Source organism: Dipodomys merriami, unplaced genomic scaffold, assembly GCF_024711535.1.
Source record: "Dipodomys merriami isolate MVZ:Mamm:240054 unplaced genomic scaffold, mDipMer1.0.p SCAF_2, whole genome shotgun sequence".
NCBI lineage: Eukaryota > Metazoa > Chordata > Mammalia > Rodentia > Heteromyidae > Dipodomys > Dipodomys merriami.
In genome coordinates this window covers 37104417-37125159 of record NW_027203381.1, presented here as the reverse complement: position 1 = coordinate 37125159, position 20743 = coordinate 37104417, and the positions used below count along the sequence as shown (strand labels likewise).

General features: G+C 40.0%; 1 long non-coding RNA gene across 1 annotated transcript in view; it reads right to left on the bottom strand.

Moving 5' to 3' along the window:
- Window positions 1-1520: 1520 nt before the first annotated feature.
- Window positions 1521-20743, bottom strand: part of LOC138831597 (uncharacterized) — a 31731-nt gene continuing 12508 nt past the window's right edge. The window contains exons 2-3 of the long non-coding RNA XR_011373396.1: window positions 1920-2005; window positions 1521-1678 (exon numbers count right to left, since the gene is read on the bottom strand). This is a non-coding gene — a long non-coding RNA (uncharacterized lncRNA). The remainder of the gene's footprint in view (window positions 1679-1919; window positions 2006-20743) is intronic.

Sequence of the window (20743 nt, the reverse complement as noted above, 5' to 3'; positions counted from 1 at the left end):
ACCAAGACAGAAGAGTACATGGTTACCTAATTTAAGTCAATTAGAGACTGTGTTGATAGAGCAGAGGGATTGGCTCCAATAGCCAATGAAGAAACTATATGAAATCAAAATAGTGGTCTCCCTATCTTTTCTTCTTGGAACCTAAAACTAGAATAGGTTAAATGAGATAAACAATAGGATCTGAAGCAATGTATAGTAACTGCTCTCAGTTTCTTGATCATTTAAAGGCTGTAACCAAGCATAATATGATTCCTAAGTTTTTTCTGCAGAAAAATTTGTAACGAGAACAACAAATGTTTCCATTTTCCAGTGCCAGAATACCTGTATAACCAAAAGGAGCTTATTTACACCCACTGCACCTGTTAAGGTCAAGAACAGCAACCCAGGTCCTGTGCCTGATTTTTTTAAAAAAAATCAACAGTTACACACCTGTGAATGTCAACAATAACGTTGTCACAGATTGTAAAATAATTTCAGAAAGACCACCCTATGCAAAGCCTTCTTCCAAACCACTCTATCATCACAATTCTTAAATGTGTGAATAGATGTTTAGCTTTGAGATTTCCAGGCTTTTTATCAAATGTAGGAGTTTGAGGGGGTTTCTAAATTGGGCATCTTCTCCATTCCAGGTTCTGAATCAATAAGACAAAGCTCAAAATATCAAATCAAGATTCTCAATGTTTACTGACAGAAACAAATTCCCACATACATAGTTAAAATCTGGAAGCTGAGTGTCTTAATTATATGTAATATATGTCATCTCTATGTATGTATGGACATATGTGTACATGACCAGATACCAAAACAAGCTTCTTAAACTATGCCATCAAGTCTATGTTTTAGGCTCTCTACATGGAAGGCTTGGGACAGCAAAGCAAAAAAATTTAGGATTAAGCTAAAAGGTTATGACTCCATTCACCCTCTGCTGAGTAGGGTAATGAAGGTCAGAGTTATACAGCCACCTGCAAGCCATCAATCCTTTTCTCAGTGGCTATCACATCCTCATTGCCCCATTAATCACATACTTCTTCTCCTATTCCAGTGGAAGCCTACCAGAGACAGAGGATGACTTCATCACTACATAAGAAAGTTCAACAGGTGTGCAGTCACAGATTTGAACTTAGCTGGCGCAAACCATCCTTTGACCAGATAGCAAAGTTTTCAGGACTTCTGAACTTGGTACTGTGTTCAGCTAATGCCTACTCATACACTTTGAATCAGAGGCTGGCAGAAGGTTTTCTTAAAGAACTGATCTCTGTCTAGCCCAACCTACCAGGAAAAGCTTTCTTCCACATGCTAGCTTTCAATGCTTATGAAATGTTGAACATTCCACAGGTATTTCATATATTGCTATGTCTTAAATCTTTTCACATGGCTTATTATTTAGAACAATTAATGCCCTTTACCAAGCTTAATAGAATGTAAGTCTATTTTTTTAGACAAAATGTGATGCATGCCAGAGGGGAGTATCCTCCATGTAGTGACTTACTAATTCTGGATCCACCCTCTTGTGTCTCAGCCATTTGAAACATTGCTACCAAGGATACAGCAACAGAAGAGAGAGAGAGATGGACAAAGAATCTTGATCAATACTTCAGTGCCTATGATTCCAGGTAGAATATCAGTTCTGCTGACAATCTCATATTCTTAAGATGGATCCAGTTCAACAGCCAGAAAGCTGGAAAAGACAGAAAAGCACCTAGTTACATAGACAGTTGATAAACCCAGATTCTCTCTGCCTCTCACAATATGCCCCTTCCTTGGGGTATCATTTTTCTAATTTCTTGCTACCAAAAAGTCTCTTATTTTCCAGATCCAGCCAAACATCCTCTTCCTATCCTCTTTAGTTATTTCCCCCTCTTTGATGCTCCCATAAGTTTTTCATAAATTTGTAATAGATTAACCTACATCATACTCACCTATTGGCATATATAATTCCAAGTCAGACAGTAAGAAGACATCATTCTTCACAGGGACGCCTCACCTTCTAACACCTGCCAGATACCTGTGACCATACAACACATATGAATGAATCTGCCATGATGAGCTATAGAAAGACTGGTCCACTGTGGAAGAGGGTGCGGAAGCAGAGAGGCTTGTTTCTCATCTGGATTTTGATCTTGCCTCTGAGTTTCTAGTTAAGGAAGACACTTTCCACAGAAAGTGGGCACTCTGCAAGAATGATTTCTAAACCAAATGTATCAGAGTTTAAATCATCCTAAGAAGCCACATAAACATGTGACCTATAAAATTTTTAAACAATATAACGTTCTGATTCTGGAATTGAACGACTTGAAGAGTTTCCAGTTGGGAGCAGGAGGCTTACTATCCTCAGGTTTTCTGCTGAGAAAATGTAGGGTAGGCTGGTGGTATAAATATTTCTAGGCAGCCAGCCAAGTCCTCATCCCAGGCCTGTGTGTGTATGGAGAGGTACGATGTCCTTTTCTCAAGCTGACATTTGATTCCCTTCCTGTGCCTAATCACCTTCCTCATATCTTTAAAACACAGACAAAATGCAAAAAAAAAAAAAAAAAAAAAAAAGTCAATGAAATTTATCCTAGTTCCAAAGCAGAGGAACGTTAGGAACTGGAATTTTCCAAATGTCTGCCTCATTTTTCCAGTAGCCCGCTGCATTCTGTCTGAGGTTAGGTAACCATAACAAAAAAGCAAAACGAATGACTTCAGTGAAAAGTTTGCCAGGGGCAAAGCCAAGAGGTATGATATTTCTGTTGGATTTCAATCAACAGAAGCAACTTAAACTGATGTCAGTATTGTTCAGAATTCTGGCGATAAGTGTAATGCACATTTAAGGACTTTTTTAAGAATTTTTTTCTGCCTTTTGATATTTCACATGAACAATTTGGATGGTTGGTTTTATCCCTCTTGCCCTAAAGCATTCATTAAGGAATCTGAGTCATGAATTTGAGGCTAGTGTAAAACAGCTGTCTTCCTATCAGTGTCCTGTGGTTTATAAGCTCACCATTTTCCTGGGAGAATTTAGAATCACATTAGCTGTGACTCTCCTAAACATGTCTCTCAATGCAACCCTGCCATTAGCACCAAATATTCCAGCAGACTAACTAGCTGTGGGCAACATCTCATCTCCCTGACAAAACCTGCCATCGGCCTCGATTAGTTTGGAGAGCCTGTCTCATCAGAAAAGCTCCATGACAAATCTACTTCTGGTGCTGATGTTAATGCACTGCCGTCAGGGCAACAGTCAAAATACATTTGAGTTGTGGACTCGTGTGAAAACTTATCACTGATGTAGACTCCTTGCTGAAGGACAGGAACTTCCCTTCGCTGAGGGTGAAAATTGGTTCCACAGGGAAAGTTTCAAGGCCATTTCAGCCATTAAAATGTGACTGGACATATTAGGAAAACAGGAGGGGGTGAGGCAGAGTGTAGGGAGTCCAGGGGTGGGGGTGGGGTGTTAGGATAGGACTAGCTTTAGAAAATGCCAAGTGACCCACTGACCTTGTCTTTATTCACAGAAGCAAGAGCTTGGCTCCAGAGCCTTATCTCCCTTGGATGGATTAACATTCCAATGATAGGTGTATTTACCTCTGGGAGATTGGCTTTACCTCAAAAATTAATAATGCTAATTCAGAGTGATATGCTAAAGCATGTTCCCCAGCAGGGAATTAAAAGGGCTGTAGTCTGGAATCTGGAAAGTATTTTCAAATCTGTCCCCCAACCTGAGCAACAAAAGTTATTACAAAAGAGCTTCATAAAACAAAGGGATGTGGCAGGGTGCTGGTGGCTCATGCCTATAATCCTAGCTATTCAGGAGGCTAAGGTCTGAGGATCGAGGTTCAAAACCAGCCTGGGGCAGGAAAGTCTGTGAGACTCTTATCTCCAGTTAACCACAAGAAAACCAGTAGTGGCACAGAGGCTCAAGTGGTAGAGTGCTCGCCTGAAGTCTGAATTCTTCAGGAACAGAACCCAAGCTGAGAGTTCAAGCTCCATGACTGACACACAAACATACACACACACACAAAAAGAGGATATGATGTAGGTGTGATAGTGTATACCTATAAACAGCTACCCGAGAGTTGGAAGTAAGCTGATCAATGTCTGAGGCCAGCCTGGACAAAGTTAGCATGAGACCCTGTCTGAAAAGCAAACTAAAAGCAAAATAACTAAGGGTGTGGTTCAAGTGATAGGGCACTTACCTTAGTAAGTTAAATTAAAACCTAAGCATCATCAGCCTCCAGAAAAAAAAAAAAAAGAGAATGCTCAATGATCATCAGATATAGTAAGAGAGGCTGAGCTAATACAGTGATTCTCAACGTCTACCCAAGAGATGACCTTGTAGAAATGCAAATTCCACTTCACCCCAGTTAAAATGCCCATATGTAAAAAAAAAAAAATCTAATAATAAATGCTGACATGGATGTAGCCAAAAGGGAACTCTATTACACTTTTTGTTGGTAGAGATGTAAACTTGTTCAACCACTCTGGAAAACAGTATGAAAGTTCCTCACAAAGCTAAACATAGAGCTACCCTACGACCTAGCAATTCCGCTCCTGGGCATTTTAGCCAATAGAACTACAACAAGGACACACTAATGCTACCAGCACAACCATATTCATTGCAGCATTGTTTACTATAGCCATGATATGAAATCAGCCCAGATACCCTCAATTGATGACGAATGGATCAAGAAAATCCGGTACACAATAGAATTCTACTCCATCAGAAAGAACAATATTGTACCATTCATAAGGAAATGGAAAGACTGGGAAAAATTATATTAAGTCAGACTCAAAGAAACATAGGTTGCATGGCTTCCCTCATATGTGGTAGCTAGAATGTACCTATAAAGACCCAGAAACACAACAAATCAAAGAAAGGTTGGACAAATGGGATTGCATGAAATTGCAGAGTTTCTGCATGACAAAGGACATAGCTAGCAAGATCAATAGAAAGCCCATGGATTGGGAGAAGATCTTCCCTAGCCATACAACGGACAAGGGTCTCATATCTAAATATACTTAGAACTCAAAAAATTAAATCCCCATAATATGATTTCTTTGTTGCTTTTTATGTCCCTCCCCCACGGTATAACCCCTGCTTTCACTGTATTTGATGTTGGTATAATTTGTGGAGGGGAAGGAAAAAAACAAATCATTTAAATAGGGATACAGGTGGACCCATTGCCACAATGAGATGTACAAATCGTAAAACGAACTTTACAACTTAGGCTGGGGGAGGGGGACACCCAGTGGGAGGGGACAAGGGAGGGGGAGATGGGAAGGGGAAACAAAGGAGGAAGCAACAATGCTTGATAAGAAATGTACTCATTATCTTGCCCATGTAATTGTAACCCCTCTGTATGGTATTTTCACAATAAAAAAAAATTAAATCCCCAAACAACAAATCCTCAAAGAAACAACCCCCCAATTAATAAGTGGGCTAAAGACTTAAAGAGAGACTTCTCTGAAGAGGAAATAAGACTGGCCAATAGACACATGAAGAAATGCTCAACTTCTCTGATCATAAAAGAAATGCACATCAGGGCTGGGAATGCAGTTTAGTGGTAGAGTGCTTGCCTAGCATGCATGAAGCCCTGGGTTCCATTCCTCAGTACCATATAAACAAAGAAAGCCAGAAGTGGTGCTGTGCCTCAAGTAGAAGAGTGCTAGCCCTGAGTAAAAGAAGCTCAGTGACAGTGGCCGAGGCCCTGAGTTAAAGCCCCAGAACTGGCAAAGAGAAAGAAACAGAGAGAGAGAGAGAGAGAGAGAGAGAGAGAGAGAGAGAGAGAGAGAGAGAGAGAGAGAGAGAGAGAGAGGGAGAGAGAGAGGGAGGGAGAGAGAGAGAGAGGGAGGGAGGGAGGGAGGGAGGGAGGAATGCAAGTGCCAGAGGCTCATGTCTGTAATATTCACTACTCACAGGAGGCTGAGATCTGAGGATCGCAGTTCAAAGCCTGCCCAGGCAGGAAAGTCTATGAGACTCTTATATACAATAGACCCCAGAAGTGGTACTGTGGCTCAAGTGGTAGAGCACCAGTGAAGAGCCCAGGCCCAGAGTCCAAGCCTCACAAACAACAACAACAACGTAAAGAAAAAAAAAAGAAAAAACATTAAGATTCTACCTCTAATAACAGATGCTGGAGAAGATGTAGCCAGAGGGGAACCCTACTGCATTGTTGGTGGGAGTGTAAACTTGTTCAACCACTTTGGAAAGCAGTATGGAGGGTCCTCAAAAGACTCCACATAGAGCTCCCCTATAACCCAGCAATCCCACTTTTGGGCATTTACCCAAATGATCACAAACAAGACCATACTAAAGCTACCAGCACAACTATGTTTATTGCAGCATTATTTACCATAGCCAAGATACGGAACCAACCCAGATGCCCCTCAGTAGATGAATGGATCAAGAAAATGTGATGTCTATATATACATATATATACATATATATCACATATAGATATAGATATAATGGAATTCTATGCTTCCATCAGAAACAATGACACCATCCCATTTGTAAGGAAATGGAAAGACTTGGAAAAAAATCATATTAAGTGAAGTCAAACCCAAAGAAACATAGGTCCCATTGTTTACCTTATTTGCAATAATTAGTATATGCCTAGGATAATCTTAGATGAGCAGAGCAGCTCAATAGCTGTGTACATATGACCATATAAGATGACACTAATGGGGCTGGGAAGGTAGCTCAGTGGTAGAGTGCTTGCCTTGCATACATGAGACCCTGGGTTCAATTCCTCAGCACCACATAAACAGAAAAAGCTGGAAGTGGCACTGTGGCTCAAGTGGTAGAGTGCTAGCCTTGAGCTGAAAAGCTGAGGGACAGTGCCCAGGCCCAGAGTTCAGGTTCCACAACCGACAAAAAAAAAAAAAAAAAAAGATGACGCTAAGCATAATGAACTCCAAGGCATGGATATAAGAGACTTTTTGTTGTTGTTGTTCTTGTTGTTAATGTACTATGTGATTTTTTTGTTTCTTTAGTATGTTCTTCCCCCTATGGCATATCCCCTGATGTCACTGTATGTGATTTTGGTACCTGGTATTATATATGTTTATTTGAATTAGGCAAGGGAAGAGGAACAACAGAATGGTGAGACAAAGGACAAGGGAGAAATCAACACAACAGCGATACACAAGACAATATATTGGAAATGATCTGTACAACTTGGGGCGGGGGGGAGTTGGAGGAAAGGAAAATAGGAAAGAATTGAGGGAAGGGGTAACAAGGTTGACAAGAAATGTACGCATTACCTTACGTAACTGTAACCCCTCTGTATATCACCTGGATAATAAAAAAAGTAAAAAAGAAATAAAAATAAAAATAAAAGACAAAAACACAATATTAAGATATTTTAAAAAGTCTAGTCTAAATTTTCCTCAACTGCAGATGTGATTTGTTTTCAGTTTTCAGAAAAGTTGGCAGAGTGAGAGGGATAGATGTAAGCATCCATGCTAGTTGAATTAATTCAATCCATAAAGTGTGTACTTACTCATTTAGCATTCGCAAAATTTACACTGCTAGTCCTTCAGCTCTCTATTTTTGAAGACAATTTCAAATTTATGTTTCCAAAAAGGGAAATGAAGTTTAACTTATACCATCACACAAACAAATGTTTGTTCCAAATCTAACCTTCAGGCATTTTGGAATTAGGAAGTTTTTAATCTCTCAGAAGAAGCAGATGCGGGGGGCAGCTGCCACATGTCCAGGGAAGTCTCAGGGTACAGTGAGAAAACCAACTGACACCTCTAAGGTAACAAAGGAAATCTGAAACATTGTCAACTTGGTAAACAAATCCGAAATTGTTTAGAATTCTAACAGAATTCTCCAAAAAAAAAGTTTAAATTTAAAAAAGGAATTTTTGTTCTAAATCTGAGGTGTTTAGAATGAGAATTTTTTTTGTATGCAAGCTCTAAATCTCTATTCCAGAAAAAAAAAAGTCTAAAAAAGAAGAAAATCTATCCCTGGCCATCCTTATCCAAAGAAAGTGCTGTTTCTAAAAAGAGAAAGCACTTTCAATTTAAAATCGGAAATAATGCATCACTTATCTGAAAAGAACCATTTTTACATTGTTACAAAGCTGATAGGAACCTGAGAGGTCAATGCCAACAGGTGGGCACGGCCTGGACCACCATTAGTCCTTCATTATCAACAACATGCTCTCCCGAGGACTCGTCCCTGCCTAGCTTCTGAAATCTAGTCCTCCATTTCCCTCTCCTTCGTCTCTTTTTCTCTCTTCCTTCCTCAATTGGTTATTATATAGCTCCATACTGCATGTACTGAACCTTGTGCTGAACCGTTTTCCTGGATTATTTCGTTATTTCATTCCACACAGGATCTGTGATCACTTCCTTACCAATGGTAATCTGGTTGTTTAGAGCTGTGTAAAGGTTGTTACTCTTGTGGTCCCAAATGTGTTCACAGTTAAGGAGCTGTGAACTTGCCCATCCAAGAGGTAGAAGCTATGTGTCTGAGCTTTCATTTTACTCTTAGTCATGTTAACTGCTTCAGCCAATGGGACAACAGAAGATGTGACCCAACTCAAGGCACAGTAGACGCTTCCTCATGAGAGCTGGCCCCTTTTCCATCTGAGAACCATTCTCCAGAAACCCAAGCTAGCCTATGAAATGAGGAGATAGGGTACAGAGAAGATTCCTTCCAGACATCGGAGAGATCCCAGTTCACCCCAGGACTGTCCCAGTGAGCCCAGCTTCATTTCCAACCCATCAGATCATGAACCAATTGTATTATTTTTTTGTGTAGGCCAGTACCCAGCCAAAGCTAACTGGAATGAACCTTTCACCCATCATCACACAGGGGCAAGACAAATATCCAAACCCAGATGGTCTTTCAAAGTGCATGTTTTACTGTACTATTCCCATGGATTCCGTCAGTACCATGGGTGTGGTTGGCAATCAGTTGTGATATGGTGTCCCCTAAAGACTCCCATAGTGCTAAGATATCTGTCAAGCTGGGCCCAAAGATGGGCCCATTCTACATGTTGCCACAAGTAGTTCATTTTTATATTCAGGCAAGAGACACCTGGGGAAATAATTAGCCACACTGCTGTTGGCCTCCCAGAACAAATTTGAGGGCAGTTCTTTATTTTTTGCTAAAGTTAAAGAGTTAGTGACAACAAATGTTACTTGCACTTTTCTAGGAATAGAAAAGTGTTTGCTTTTAATCAGTTGGGGACTCATTAGTGAAGCTATCTTTATCTCCCTGAGTCTTTGCCGTCTTTGCTTGTTTTTGTTGTGGGTTTTTTTTTTGGCCTTGTATTAGTGTTTTGTTTGTTTTCTACACAACCCTCTGAAATAAACTCTAATGGGCTAAACAAATCAGAAAGAGCAGCAGTGTGGATGGCAATGGTACTGTGTACTGACGTGAGATGCTTCCACACTCCTTTCCCTGTTCTGAACAAAAGCAAATGAACAGCTGATGAAAACAAAGGACTATCATTCAAGTAATGGAACTGGATGGAGCATTAATCAGGGGCAGAGCCACAGGCAAAGACCATCTACCAAAGCCTCTCTCAGAAACATAAAGCTTTCAAATCATTTTTCCATAGAACTGGACTCTTAAAAGATATGCAGATGTATGACCAAGTTAATTAAATATATTGTGTGTATAGTAAACAGAATTCATGTAGGAAAGCAAATTGGGGATACCAAATTCAGAAACAATTATGACTATAGCTACCTTGTGTAGCCTACTGTCAATAACCTCTCATGTTTCCCTCTGATTTTCTCTACTCCAATAATGGGACTCATAGTTTCTCTTTCATAGAATGATCAACAGTAGTGTTTCAAGCCAGGTGCCAGTGGCTCGTGTTTATAATCCTAGCTACTCTGGAGGCTAAGATCTGAGAGCCATGGTTAGAAGCCTCAGAAGCTAGAAAATTCTGTGAGACTCTTTTCTCCAACCATTAACTGGTAAAAGCTGGAAGCAGGGCTGTGGTTCAAGTTTTAGAACTCTATCTTTGAGCATGAAAGCTCAGGGATTGAATGTAGGCCCTGAGTTCAAGGCCCAGGAACAATTACTCCCCCCTCCCCAACACACACACAAAGTACTGCTGTACATGATATAGCTCAGGAAGTCTGCCTTTGAACTTCCATTAATTATTAAGTAAGTATGAATCTAAACTCCATCCTGAAAAGCTCCTTACACACACACACACACACACACACACACACACACACACACACACACACACACACACACACACACACACACACACACACACACACACGAGCATGCAAGAGAGAACTCTCTTTGCTCTCTGTCTGCCTGAGGAAGTCGAGGACTTCCTCCCAACAAGCAAAGTGCAGACACAGTCTATAATTCAGCATTAAGCACCACATCTATCTCCAGAAGAGATTTAGGCAATTAGGTACTTCCTGAAACAGTGGTGAATGTTTCTCTATTTTCCCACTCCATGTACACCATCCCCAATTCCTCGATCCTGGTTTCTGGAGCCCAGATTTCCCTTTATAGCTCTAAGGCAAGTTAGCAACCCCTCAAGTGTTAATAAAAGAGAAGATTATTATACAGTCCTTTCTTTTTTTTTTTTTTTTTTTGTCGGTTGTGGGGCTTGAACTCTGAGCTTGGGCACTGTCCCTGCGCTCTTCAGCTCAAGGCTAGCTCTCTACCACGTGAGCTACAGTGCCACTTCCAGTTTTTAGTGGTTTATTGGAGATAAGAGTCTCACAGACTTTCCTGCCCGGGCTGGCTTTGAACCACGATCCTCAGATCTCAGCCTCCTGAGTAGCTAGGATTACAGGAGTGAGCCACCAGCGCCCGGCTCAGTCCTGACTTTTCTATCCTAAGTTTCTTGGTCACTTCAAAAGTGGAAAGGACATTTGGGTGGGGAAAAAACTTACTTTTACTCTTATAGATTTTATTGAGGTTTTCTTTCTAATCATGTTTGTTTATCTAATCATATCTAATCATACCTCCCACTTCGGTGGTCCTGGGTTTGAACACAAGACCTGAAACTTGTTAAGTCAGACATTCTATGTTAGCCTCCAACCTTATTTGTGCTAGTTACTTTTCAGATAGGGTCTTACTTCCTGCCTGACCTTGTGCAATCTGCCTATTTTAAGTTCTTAAAGATGGAAGAACCACACACCTCTATGCCCAGCTTTTTTCATTGAGATGGGATCTCATGGACTTTTATGCTTGGTCTGTCCTTAAACAGAAGTCCTCCAGATCTCAGCCTCCCCAGTAGCTAATAATACAGGTGTGAACCACCAGCTACCAGCTCATGTGCTTTGCTATATCTGCATATCATACTGAATTCTTACCAGTCCACTCTAGAAGGTCAGGTATTGACTTGGAATCTACACTGTATTTAGCTATAAAATTAAACAGACTGTGTGTCTGTTTTGCAGGGGAATAGATGAATATTCAGGGATTAATCCATTTTTTATCCAATTCTGTATCTTTCCCACTATCACCTAGAAAGGTTGTGTTAATGAGATAAACTTAGTTATTGAATTACCTGGTTCTGTTAACCCTGTTCTGTACATGTTCAATGAAGTGTGTCTTTTGGGGACCTCAAAACCCAAAGTCTCAGGCCTATTTCTCCACCGTAAACCACAAAATACTTAAGGACCTATAATCTCTTTTTCTCTCAGTCAAGTGTACCTTGGCACTATCAAAAACTCTCTCTAAGAGACAAATTTTCTTTAAGCTCAATTTGCATGGAACGAAGGGCTTTGGGCAGCAAGCTGTTGGAATTCTTTCAGGATCATGTTTGCCTGCAAAAGGGCATTTACTCTTGACATTTTTGAAAATACTCATTTTACAACCCAATTTTCACACTCAAATAATCGCCATCTGTGTTGTCCAGTTTAGAGTGATCGTAGAAGACAAGAGCAATCTTTTTCCTCTCTTTTTTTTTCTTCATCTTATTTATTTGGTTTTGTTTTAAATTAATGGAAGCATAATTAAGCTTTTCATTTGCATGCACAGTTTATGCAAAAAAGAAGAGAGAAGGAAAGACAGAAGAAAGCAGGAGGCCAAGAAGGGAGGAAGAAAATAAACGACCTTTAATAAAGGGTACAATGCACTAAGCCCAGTGAGCTTTCTCTCCTGAAGCATCACTATTATTGTTGGTGCTTGTACTAATCGACCAAGTAAAGAAAGAGACTCAATCTTTAACCCAGTTTGAGCATCCTTAATGTTTGCAAGCCAATTTAGCCATATTTGTACTTGCTTTATATGCATGTTTTCAGTTTTAAAAAAGCCACTCTACTCTGTTGTCATGTCAATTTCATGATATCTCTGGATTCTCTTCCTTTAAGGAAGATGAAGCAACTGATGACATTAGGAGCTCTGGTTCCTGTGTTTTCCCTTCTGTAACTCTGATCACATTTACAATTACTTGTTCTTGGAGTTGTATGCTAGTGGATTACGCCGGTAATCCTAACTACTCAGGAAGTTGAAATCAGAGGATCACAGTTTGAAGCTAGCCCAGGCAGACAAATCCAAAAGACTCTTATCTCCAATTAACCAGCAAAGAGCCAGACGTAGAAGTGTGACTCAAGTGGTAGAGTGCCAGCTTTCAGTGGAAAAAGCCAAGCAAGAGCACAAGATCCAGAGTTCAAGCCCCAGTGCTAGTACAAAAAGTATATGCATAAATATATACATGCACACATGCATAAAATAAAATACATGTTCTTGGCATCTGCTAAGTCCTCATCTATTCCTAGAGATTTGGGACATTGAGATTGACAATTTCATGTGCCCTGTAAGTATTTACTTGATTAAATAAAGGAATGACTGTTGGTTCTGTTTCCTTTTCTTTTTTTTAAAAAAAAAGAAAGAAAGAAAGAAAGAATCTAGACCCATGATAGCGTAAGAATCTCCATTATAAGAGAGAAAGAAAGAGAGAGTTTGATAATATTTAAGGCTAAGTTTGGTGGAAACATTGTTCAATGATGTTTTGTTTATTTTTAAGACGATGTTAGCGCAAGCTGAACAGAAAAGAGCAAATGCAAAATTCAGCGCATTACTGCAGTGCATGAAGTGCTCGCAGGACTTAGTGGTCCCCACCATCGCATACAGACTCTGCATCAGGGCACATAAGGAGGAGATGAAAACCATATGGCTTTGTAGTAAAATAACACAGTTTAGCTCCACAGGTGAGAGGAAGTGCCAAGGGGAGTAAGCACTGTATGCTACTAAATTTAAACCAAACACACACTAAGAGCTCCATTTTGATCTTTGTGGATGGTGGACAGTGGAATAAGTAGCTCTGTGTTCTCTGAGAGGTCAGCATGTTTTGGACTACATATTGCTCCATTTCTCCGTACCCTGTGTGAGAACATCTGGAGAGGCAAAGCAGTTTAACATCTGTGCTCGTAAAAAGAAGAGTCACTGTGGAATCTACCTCGGTGACCACGCATGGATTCCTATTAATGATTCACGTGACTTCTTTTAGCTATTATTCCATTGTCTTATGGCTAGATTAGGTGGTCCTCACAAAAGCAAGTTCCTATATGAGGGCTCTAATAGAAGAATTCCAAAAGTACTGGCTAAATCAATAGAAATAAAAGATCCAAACTAACTGGGATTTACTTCATTTCCTTCACAACATCAACAACAACAAAGAAAAGCAAAAAAAGAAAAAGAAAGAAAGGCCTTGATTGAGAAAGTTTGCTTCTGTGTTCTTCTTAGCTCCCTTGAAAAGGTGCTGATAGATTTTGTGTCCAATTGATGTTATTATTTCCAGTGCAAGGATTCACACCTAGCCCTGTAAAACACCAGCACCAAGGAAATGCACCAGTGACCTCAGAATGTAGGATACAGATTTATGTCATAAAGAAGATATCCATTTGCCAATTTTCACATAGTTCCTATGACAAGTTAAAGCTAAGGTGTAAAGTCAAAGTCTGAGCCATGAAAAATAAGAACTTTCCTTGTTGAATCAGGGACTGGTAGTCTCAATAGTCTTCTAGGAGATTCTCTACCATAGTGCCTTTGAATGTTCGTAGTAACAAAATTGTGCCTTCTTCCTGAGTGAATTACTAATTCATTTTATGCAAGAACCAGATATTATTGGTATATTAAAAGTTAAGTGGGATTTTAGGTCCAGTAAATCCTGAATTCTTCATGCCTCGATACAATTAAATTTATTTGTTTCTCATCTAAAATAAAATGAGAGGTTTTCTGGTCATTTGGGTGGTTTTCTGTACCTGGTGACTCACAAGTCCAGATTCCTTCCATATTGTGTGGCCACTATATCCTTGAGTTTTGGGGGGCTTTCCTTGCAAACAGATGAAGCATGTGGGAGAGGAAGGGTGTTAGAAAGTCCTATCTCCTTAAAATCATCAGCCTGAAGCATAACTGTTTGTCCTCTTTCCTCAGTGTTTCATCCAAGAAAACCAGTCATGCGGCTGTTCTGAATAAAAATCATCTTTATTCTAAGTAACAACCCCACGTTCGCATAGAAGGTATGCAAATACGACAAGCCATTCAAACTCTGATGTCTAGTGTAAATCATTCCTGGTGTCTTCATTGATTCCCAAGAGATAGACTTTTTGGTGGGATCAATTGGGGGCATGGATCAAGCACACCCTGAGGTTTTTAACATCTCCCAGTTCTCCACGCACAAAACATCTTGGGAACCAAAAACATTTGAAAATTGATAGACTAGGTTAACGATTCAAAAAAATGGTCAATGCCCATATGGAGCTTAACTAGTTTCTTCTGGCTGTTCTTCAGAGCCCTGGAATAGCTTCTGCAGTGAATGTTATGAATTTTATATTGTTCTATACTTGAACTTAGGAGTCTTTACAATGAATATATCTTGCAAATAAAAAGGGATCATGGGTTACTGGTTCATGATAACTATGAAGAAAAGATACCTGCTTTTGCTCATTTCCTCAAAAAAAAAAAAAAGGAAAAGAAAAAAGCTACTCAAGCTCTAATGTCACTTGGCCCAATTAAATATATAAATGGTCAGGGGCTAAGTTAATTACAGCTCTGGGGACTCGAACCAGGCAAGCAAGAAATAGAATAGGAAGGATGAATGGCCAAAGCTTAGACTTTACTTGGGTTCAAACATAGCCTTCCCCTGCATTTGTCCTTAAGGGTAATATTCTGACCTAGATGCAAGGTGGATTCATCTTGAAGAACTTTAGTACTTGCTTCTCATTATGAGAAAAAAAAACTAGATGAATATTAACGAAACCTAAAATGAGAGCAAGTTGAAATAAGTCTTATTACAGTATACTGAGAGGCACATGAAAATTTGACCATCCAAACTCTTTATGAACTAAAGCTCATGAATGAAGAGCTTCTGAGCAAACCAGTTTCCCAGAAAAAAATCTCCTAAGAAAGTCACCAATGATATAAAGGGTATTTACATTGGTAGAAACAATGATCTTCACCATCTGGAAACTTTGGCCCCCTCACCCCTTCTGCTGATGTAGCTGCTCTACAAATCAGGAGTTCTGCCCTGGAGGAGTGTCAACATAGCAGTTAGCACGGCCAGATGTGGACATTTCCTTAAAGGGGAAGTGTGACCTGGGAGAGATCAATCTGTAATGCACTGAAGTCAGAGTCACTGTAACACAGTGATTTGTTCAATGAGCAGGAAAAGATGCTGTTGAATTTTATCTCCAAGTGGTGTCATTATTTCCAACTAACTTACTCCTTCAGACAACCCAAATAGTTTATGTTCCTGGAACCCTTTCTCAACAGAGCACACACCCTCCTCTTGCTAGGACCCAGAGAGGAGCCAGAGCCACAGCAGCTGAGAAAACATTCCAAGCCCCAGGAAAGTCAAAGACTGTCTGATCATGGGTGGGGATAGCAGGTTGTCACCCCAGATACATTGCTGGGTTTACATCAGGGAAAGGAGGACTGGGGAGGGGGAAGCAAAGGTTTTTTTTCCCTTGGTTCTGCAAGACACTGGGGATTCAAGTTCAGAGAGGTTTTCTTGGAAAGAGCAGAAAATCAAATGCTTAATGCTGCATATAGCGTAGGCTGCAATGTGTTCTTTCCTTCCACTTTCTTAAATTGGGATTTTTGTTTTATGTGCTTTGGATTTAGCTCCTGGGTACTCTCTGCTTAGTTTAAAAGGGTTTCCATCTCCACATTGTCATACATGGAAAATATATACTGAGTTAGTACACTGTGTGCATTGTGACTTTTATTTTGCTGTCAGACGGCAAGTTACAATATACCTGTGTGTATTAAAGACTCTGAGGCATGAGGAAGGGAAAGATCCCTTCACAGGCTGCCCAAGAGAGAGACAGGCCTAGAGGGAAGGAAACTGAAATAAACTCCTGGCCTTCTTACACACGACTGCCCCACAGCCCAGATTTAAGCAGCAACTCCAATTGCTTGTCACAACATTCCATCCAGTAAAGGCCATTTGTTAAAAACATGACTTAATTTTTTTTTCATTAGACTGTGTGGACTGGATTTTGGTTCACTCAGAAACCACTCATCGTATTTTTGTAGTACCAACCCTAGGATCGTTTTTGTGTTGTCTTTCACCAACAATGATAGACAGTTGGGGGTCCATCCACAGCTAATTGTCATACTCTGGTGCCCTATGAGACCAGCACCGTCTTCTTTCAGTGGCTGTCACATAAACAGGACTTGTGAGAACCCATATCTAACCCATACGCTCACCACCCTAACCAACTGGCTGCACAGAAACTGGGTGTTTCTGGTGACATGACCAGGCATAGCCTGAGCCTGGGATGATTCTAAATCTTATACTGATCTGACAATTTGCTCCTGGGAGGCAAGAAGTTCTGATGGAAACTGGATAGAGTGACCATCAACCCCTGTAGGTACCATAGGAGTTAAAAACTACTCACACATCATCAAGAAACTCTGCCCCTCTTCCCCATGGCCTACAGAAGCTCACTGTGGATGTGGAAGCTGGTGGGTTGTAGTCAGCAGCATCTGGGATCACTCAGGCTGTGGGCTTTACCAAAGGTTCCATAGACAGAACCATACACACAACAGCGGTCCCTGACCCAAGCGAAGAGACTTATGCTCAAATGAGGGCGGCTGTGCAAGAAACATTGCAACAGTATAAACCAAATTTTGTCCATTGTCACGTAAGTTCAAAAGCCAATTGAGCAGTAAATATTCATCCAAGCCAGCAAGATGCAAGGTACAAGTCTTTCCTGGTTGTTTAGTTGTTGTTGTTGTTGTTTATTTGGGGTTTGGCATGGGTTGTTTTGTGTTGTGGTACTGGTACTGAAGCTTGAACTTAGGGTCTCTTGCTGATGCTTAGATCTTTTGCCCAAGGCTGGCACTGTCCCATTTAAGCCACACCTCCTTGTAGTTAATTGAGGTGTCTGATTTGTCTGCGCTACCTGGCTTTGAACTCCACAATCGTCAGTTCTCAGCCTATGTAGCTAAGAATAGGTGTGACTCACACTTCAACTATTCTTCTGGTCTTTTTTTTTTTTTTGCCTGGTGGGGGGGGGGGGAGGTTGTGCCAATACTGGGACTTGAACTCAGGGCTTGGGCATTTTTCTTTAGGTTTTTTTGCTCAAGACTAGCACTCTACTACTTGAACTATAACTTCCACTTTGAGCTTTTTGTTGGTTAATTGTAGGTAAGAGTCTCATAGACTTTCCTACCAGGCCATGGTTTGAAAAACTACAATTTTCAGATCTCAGCCTCCTTAGTAGCTAAGAATATAGAAGTGAGTCACTAGCACCCAGTTAATCTTTTCTGTCTTTGCAAAAGTGTTTCAGGAAGACAAACTATTAGTAAGGACATTCAGGAAGAGAAAAAGAGATGGAAAAAATAGGAGAACACTTAAAAGATAGCCCACTGAAGCAAAAAATGCTACCAATGGAAAAAAAGGAAGAATAGTGGCTATAAAATAATCTTCCTTTCTATTAAATTAGTACCTTAAACTTATTTTATATGTTTTTCCCTTTGCTTTCAGTTCAAGAGTACCCAAAAGACAGCAATAGTTGATGCAGAGCTAAAAGGAGTTTTGTTTTGTTTTGTTTTTACAATACAGTCTGTTTAGATCTCCCATTCTATTCCTGGTAATTTGATTGTTTGGTCACGCCTCCTAATAAGTGAAATGTTACACTTGAGTATTTGTTTAAACCTCACAGCTTCCGATACAGTATGTTGCTGAATGATGTTTGCTAATGGCACACATTCGATAATTCCTATAATGTGAAATCTCAGTCAGATTTAATGTTTAATTTCCCTGGGATTCACTCTGAAATTATTATAGGCATTATGTATTCTGCTCCCTGGACTTGAAATTAATTTCAAAACCAAGTAAAAGCACATCCATTTTGGTGCCTTTGGGGAGTTTAACTAGGTAACATTCCATTTGTCCTGAAGTTTCAGAAGTTTAAAATACCTCACAGGCCAGAGCTAGTGGTTCACACCTGTCATTCTACCTACTCAGAAGGTTGAGATCTGAGGATCACAGTCCAAAGCCAGCCCGGACAGGAAAGTCTATGAGACTCTTAACAACTAGCAAAAAGCCTGAGCTGTGGCTGTGGCTGTAACTGTACCTCCAGTGATAGAGAACCTGCTTTGAGTGAAAAAGCCAAGAGACAACTCTCAGGCCCTGAATTCAAGTCCCAGTACTGACCCAAAAACATAAAATAAAAATAAATAAAATTATATACCTATTTACTTTGCTGCATTTGCTGGAGTTTGAGTAGCTACAAGAATATAGTCATCAGACCTACTTCTGTGTTTTTCATTGTGATCTTGGACATGCCAAGGCTTGATGAGTTTATAACCCCAAAAAACTGTATTGATCCTTCATGTTATATCTGCCTAACTAGTAGATACATTTTTATGGTTATCATAACACAAAAAAAATTGCCAACATGAAAAAATCTGGCAAGAATAATTAGTTACTTCAACATTCTCTCTGCATTACTAACTGCCACAGAAACAAAATTTACAACATGCATTGCTTTGATTAATCAATCAATGCAGTGGCTGAGCCTTCCATATCTGGCCCAAGTAGAAAGCTCCATGATTGGCAAACTGCCAGACATTTTAGAATAAAGTAACCAGACCTGTGTTAGGTTGTGATCCAAAAATTCCCAGACAATAAATCTTTAATTTGCTCTCCTGGCAACTCTCACCAAATTTGAATTAAAAGAATATTTTCCACACCAAGCTTTGAAAGGATTTGTCTCCTGAATAGTTTGAAAAGTTTTACCTTTAATTGAGGCATGCTTTCTACTGGCCTAAAGGAAATAGACTTTAAAAAAAAGACATTGAAGGATTAATTCATAAATTGTATCCTAAAATGAATGACAGCTGCTTGGGAGTTTGATTGCACTGATGTCCCATTAGGTTCAAAACACCTTGGGTCTTAAAATTTATCTCATAGATTTAATGGACATTCATAAGTGAAAACTTCACCTCCTGGGCATAGGTCTCAGCCTGTGAAGTCTCACCCTTGTATCTATATACAACTGTTTCCAGTGAGCTCTGAGCAGGAAAGAAATTCAAGTCCTTCGATCCTTATCATTTTCCTTTGCTAGATCTTATTTGTCCAGTTCTTCCTCCCTAAGTGAACAGTCCAATGGACCAAGGGAGCCCTAGAAGCATTCTGGAGGTGGTTGAATATAAGCTTTGGAAATGCATAGCTGTTCACACTCAGTGACTTCCAAAGACCTTAGAAATAGTTCTGAAACCAAATCTTATTTCTCAACTATGAAAATTGAGACCAAACGCAAATACTGGTGGACCCAAAGCCTTGTAGCATAAAATGTATTGGGATTTGCCCTCAGGGTCTCTTGCTTGTTGGGCAAGCACTCCATTATTTAAACCATTCTCATTCAAGTCCTTTTACTACTTTTGTTTTTTTTGTTTGTTTGTTTGTTTATTCATGGGGGTTATACTCTGGGCCTGGGCAATGTCCCTCAGTTCTTCAGCTCAAGGCGAGTGCTGTACCACTTGAGCCACAATGTTACCTCTGGTTTTCTTTCTTTTTTCTTTTTTTTTTAATTGTGAAAATACCCTTCAGAGGGGTTACAATTGCATGGGCAAGGTAATGAGTACATTTCTTATCAAGCATTGTTGCCTTCTCTTTGTTTCCCCTTTCCATCCCTTCCAATCTCCCCCCACCCCAACCCCAACCCCATCCCCTCACCCACCATCCCACCACCCCTGCACCGGCCAAAGTTGTATAGTTCATTTTTCAACATAACGACTTGTAGATCTCATTGTTGCAATGGGTCTACCTGTATCCCTATTTAAATGATTTGCTTTTTCCCTTCCCTTCCACAAATTAAACCAACATCAAATGCAATGAAAGCAGGGGTTATACCATGGGGGAGGGACATACAAAGCAACAAAAAATCATCTTATAAATATGTTAGAAACAATCGCAAGAAAGAAAAAAAACATTTGAATACTTATCTTGGGGTTCATTTCACCTAACATCAACTTATCTGACCTTTTCTGCCTGACTCAGACATATACTAGTTATTGCAAATAAGGGAAACCATGGGACCTATGTTTCTTTGGGCCTGGCTTACTTCACTTAATATAATTTTTCCAAGTCTTTCCATTTCCTAACAAATGGGGCAATGTCATTCTTTCTGATGGAGGCATAGAATTCCACTGTGTATATATACCACATTTTCTTGATCCATTCATCTACTGAGGGGCATCTGGGTTAGTTCCATATCTTAGCTATGGTAAATAATGCTGCAATAAACATAGTTGTGCTGGTAGTTTTAGTATGGTCTTGTTTGTGATCAAAGAAAGGTTGGA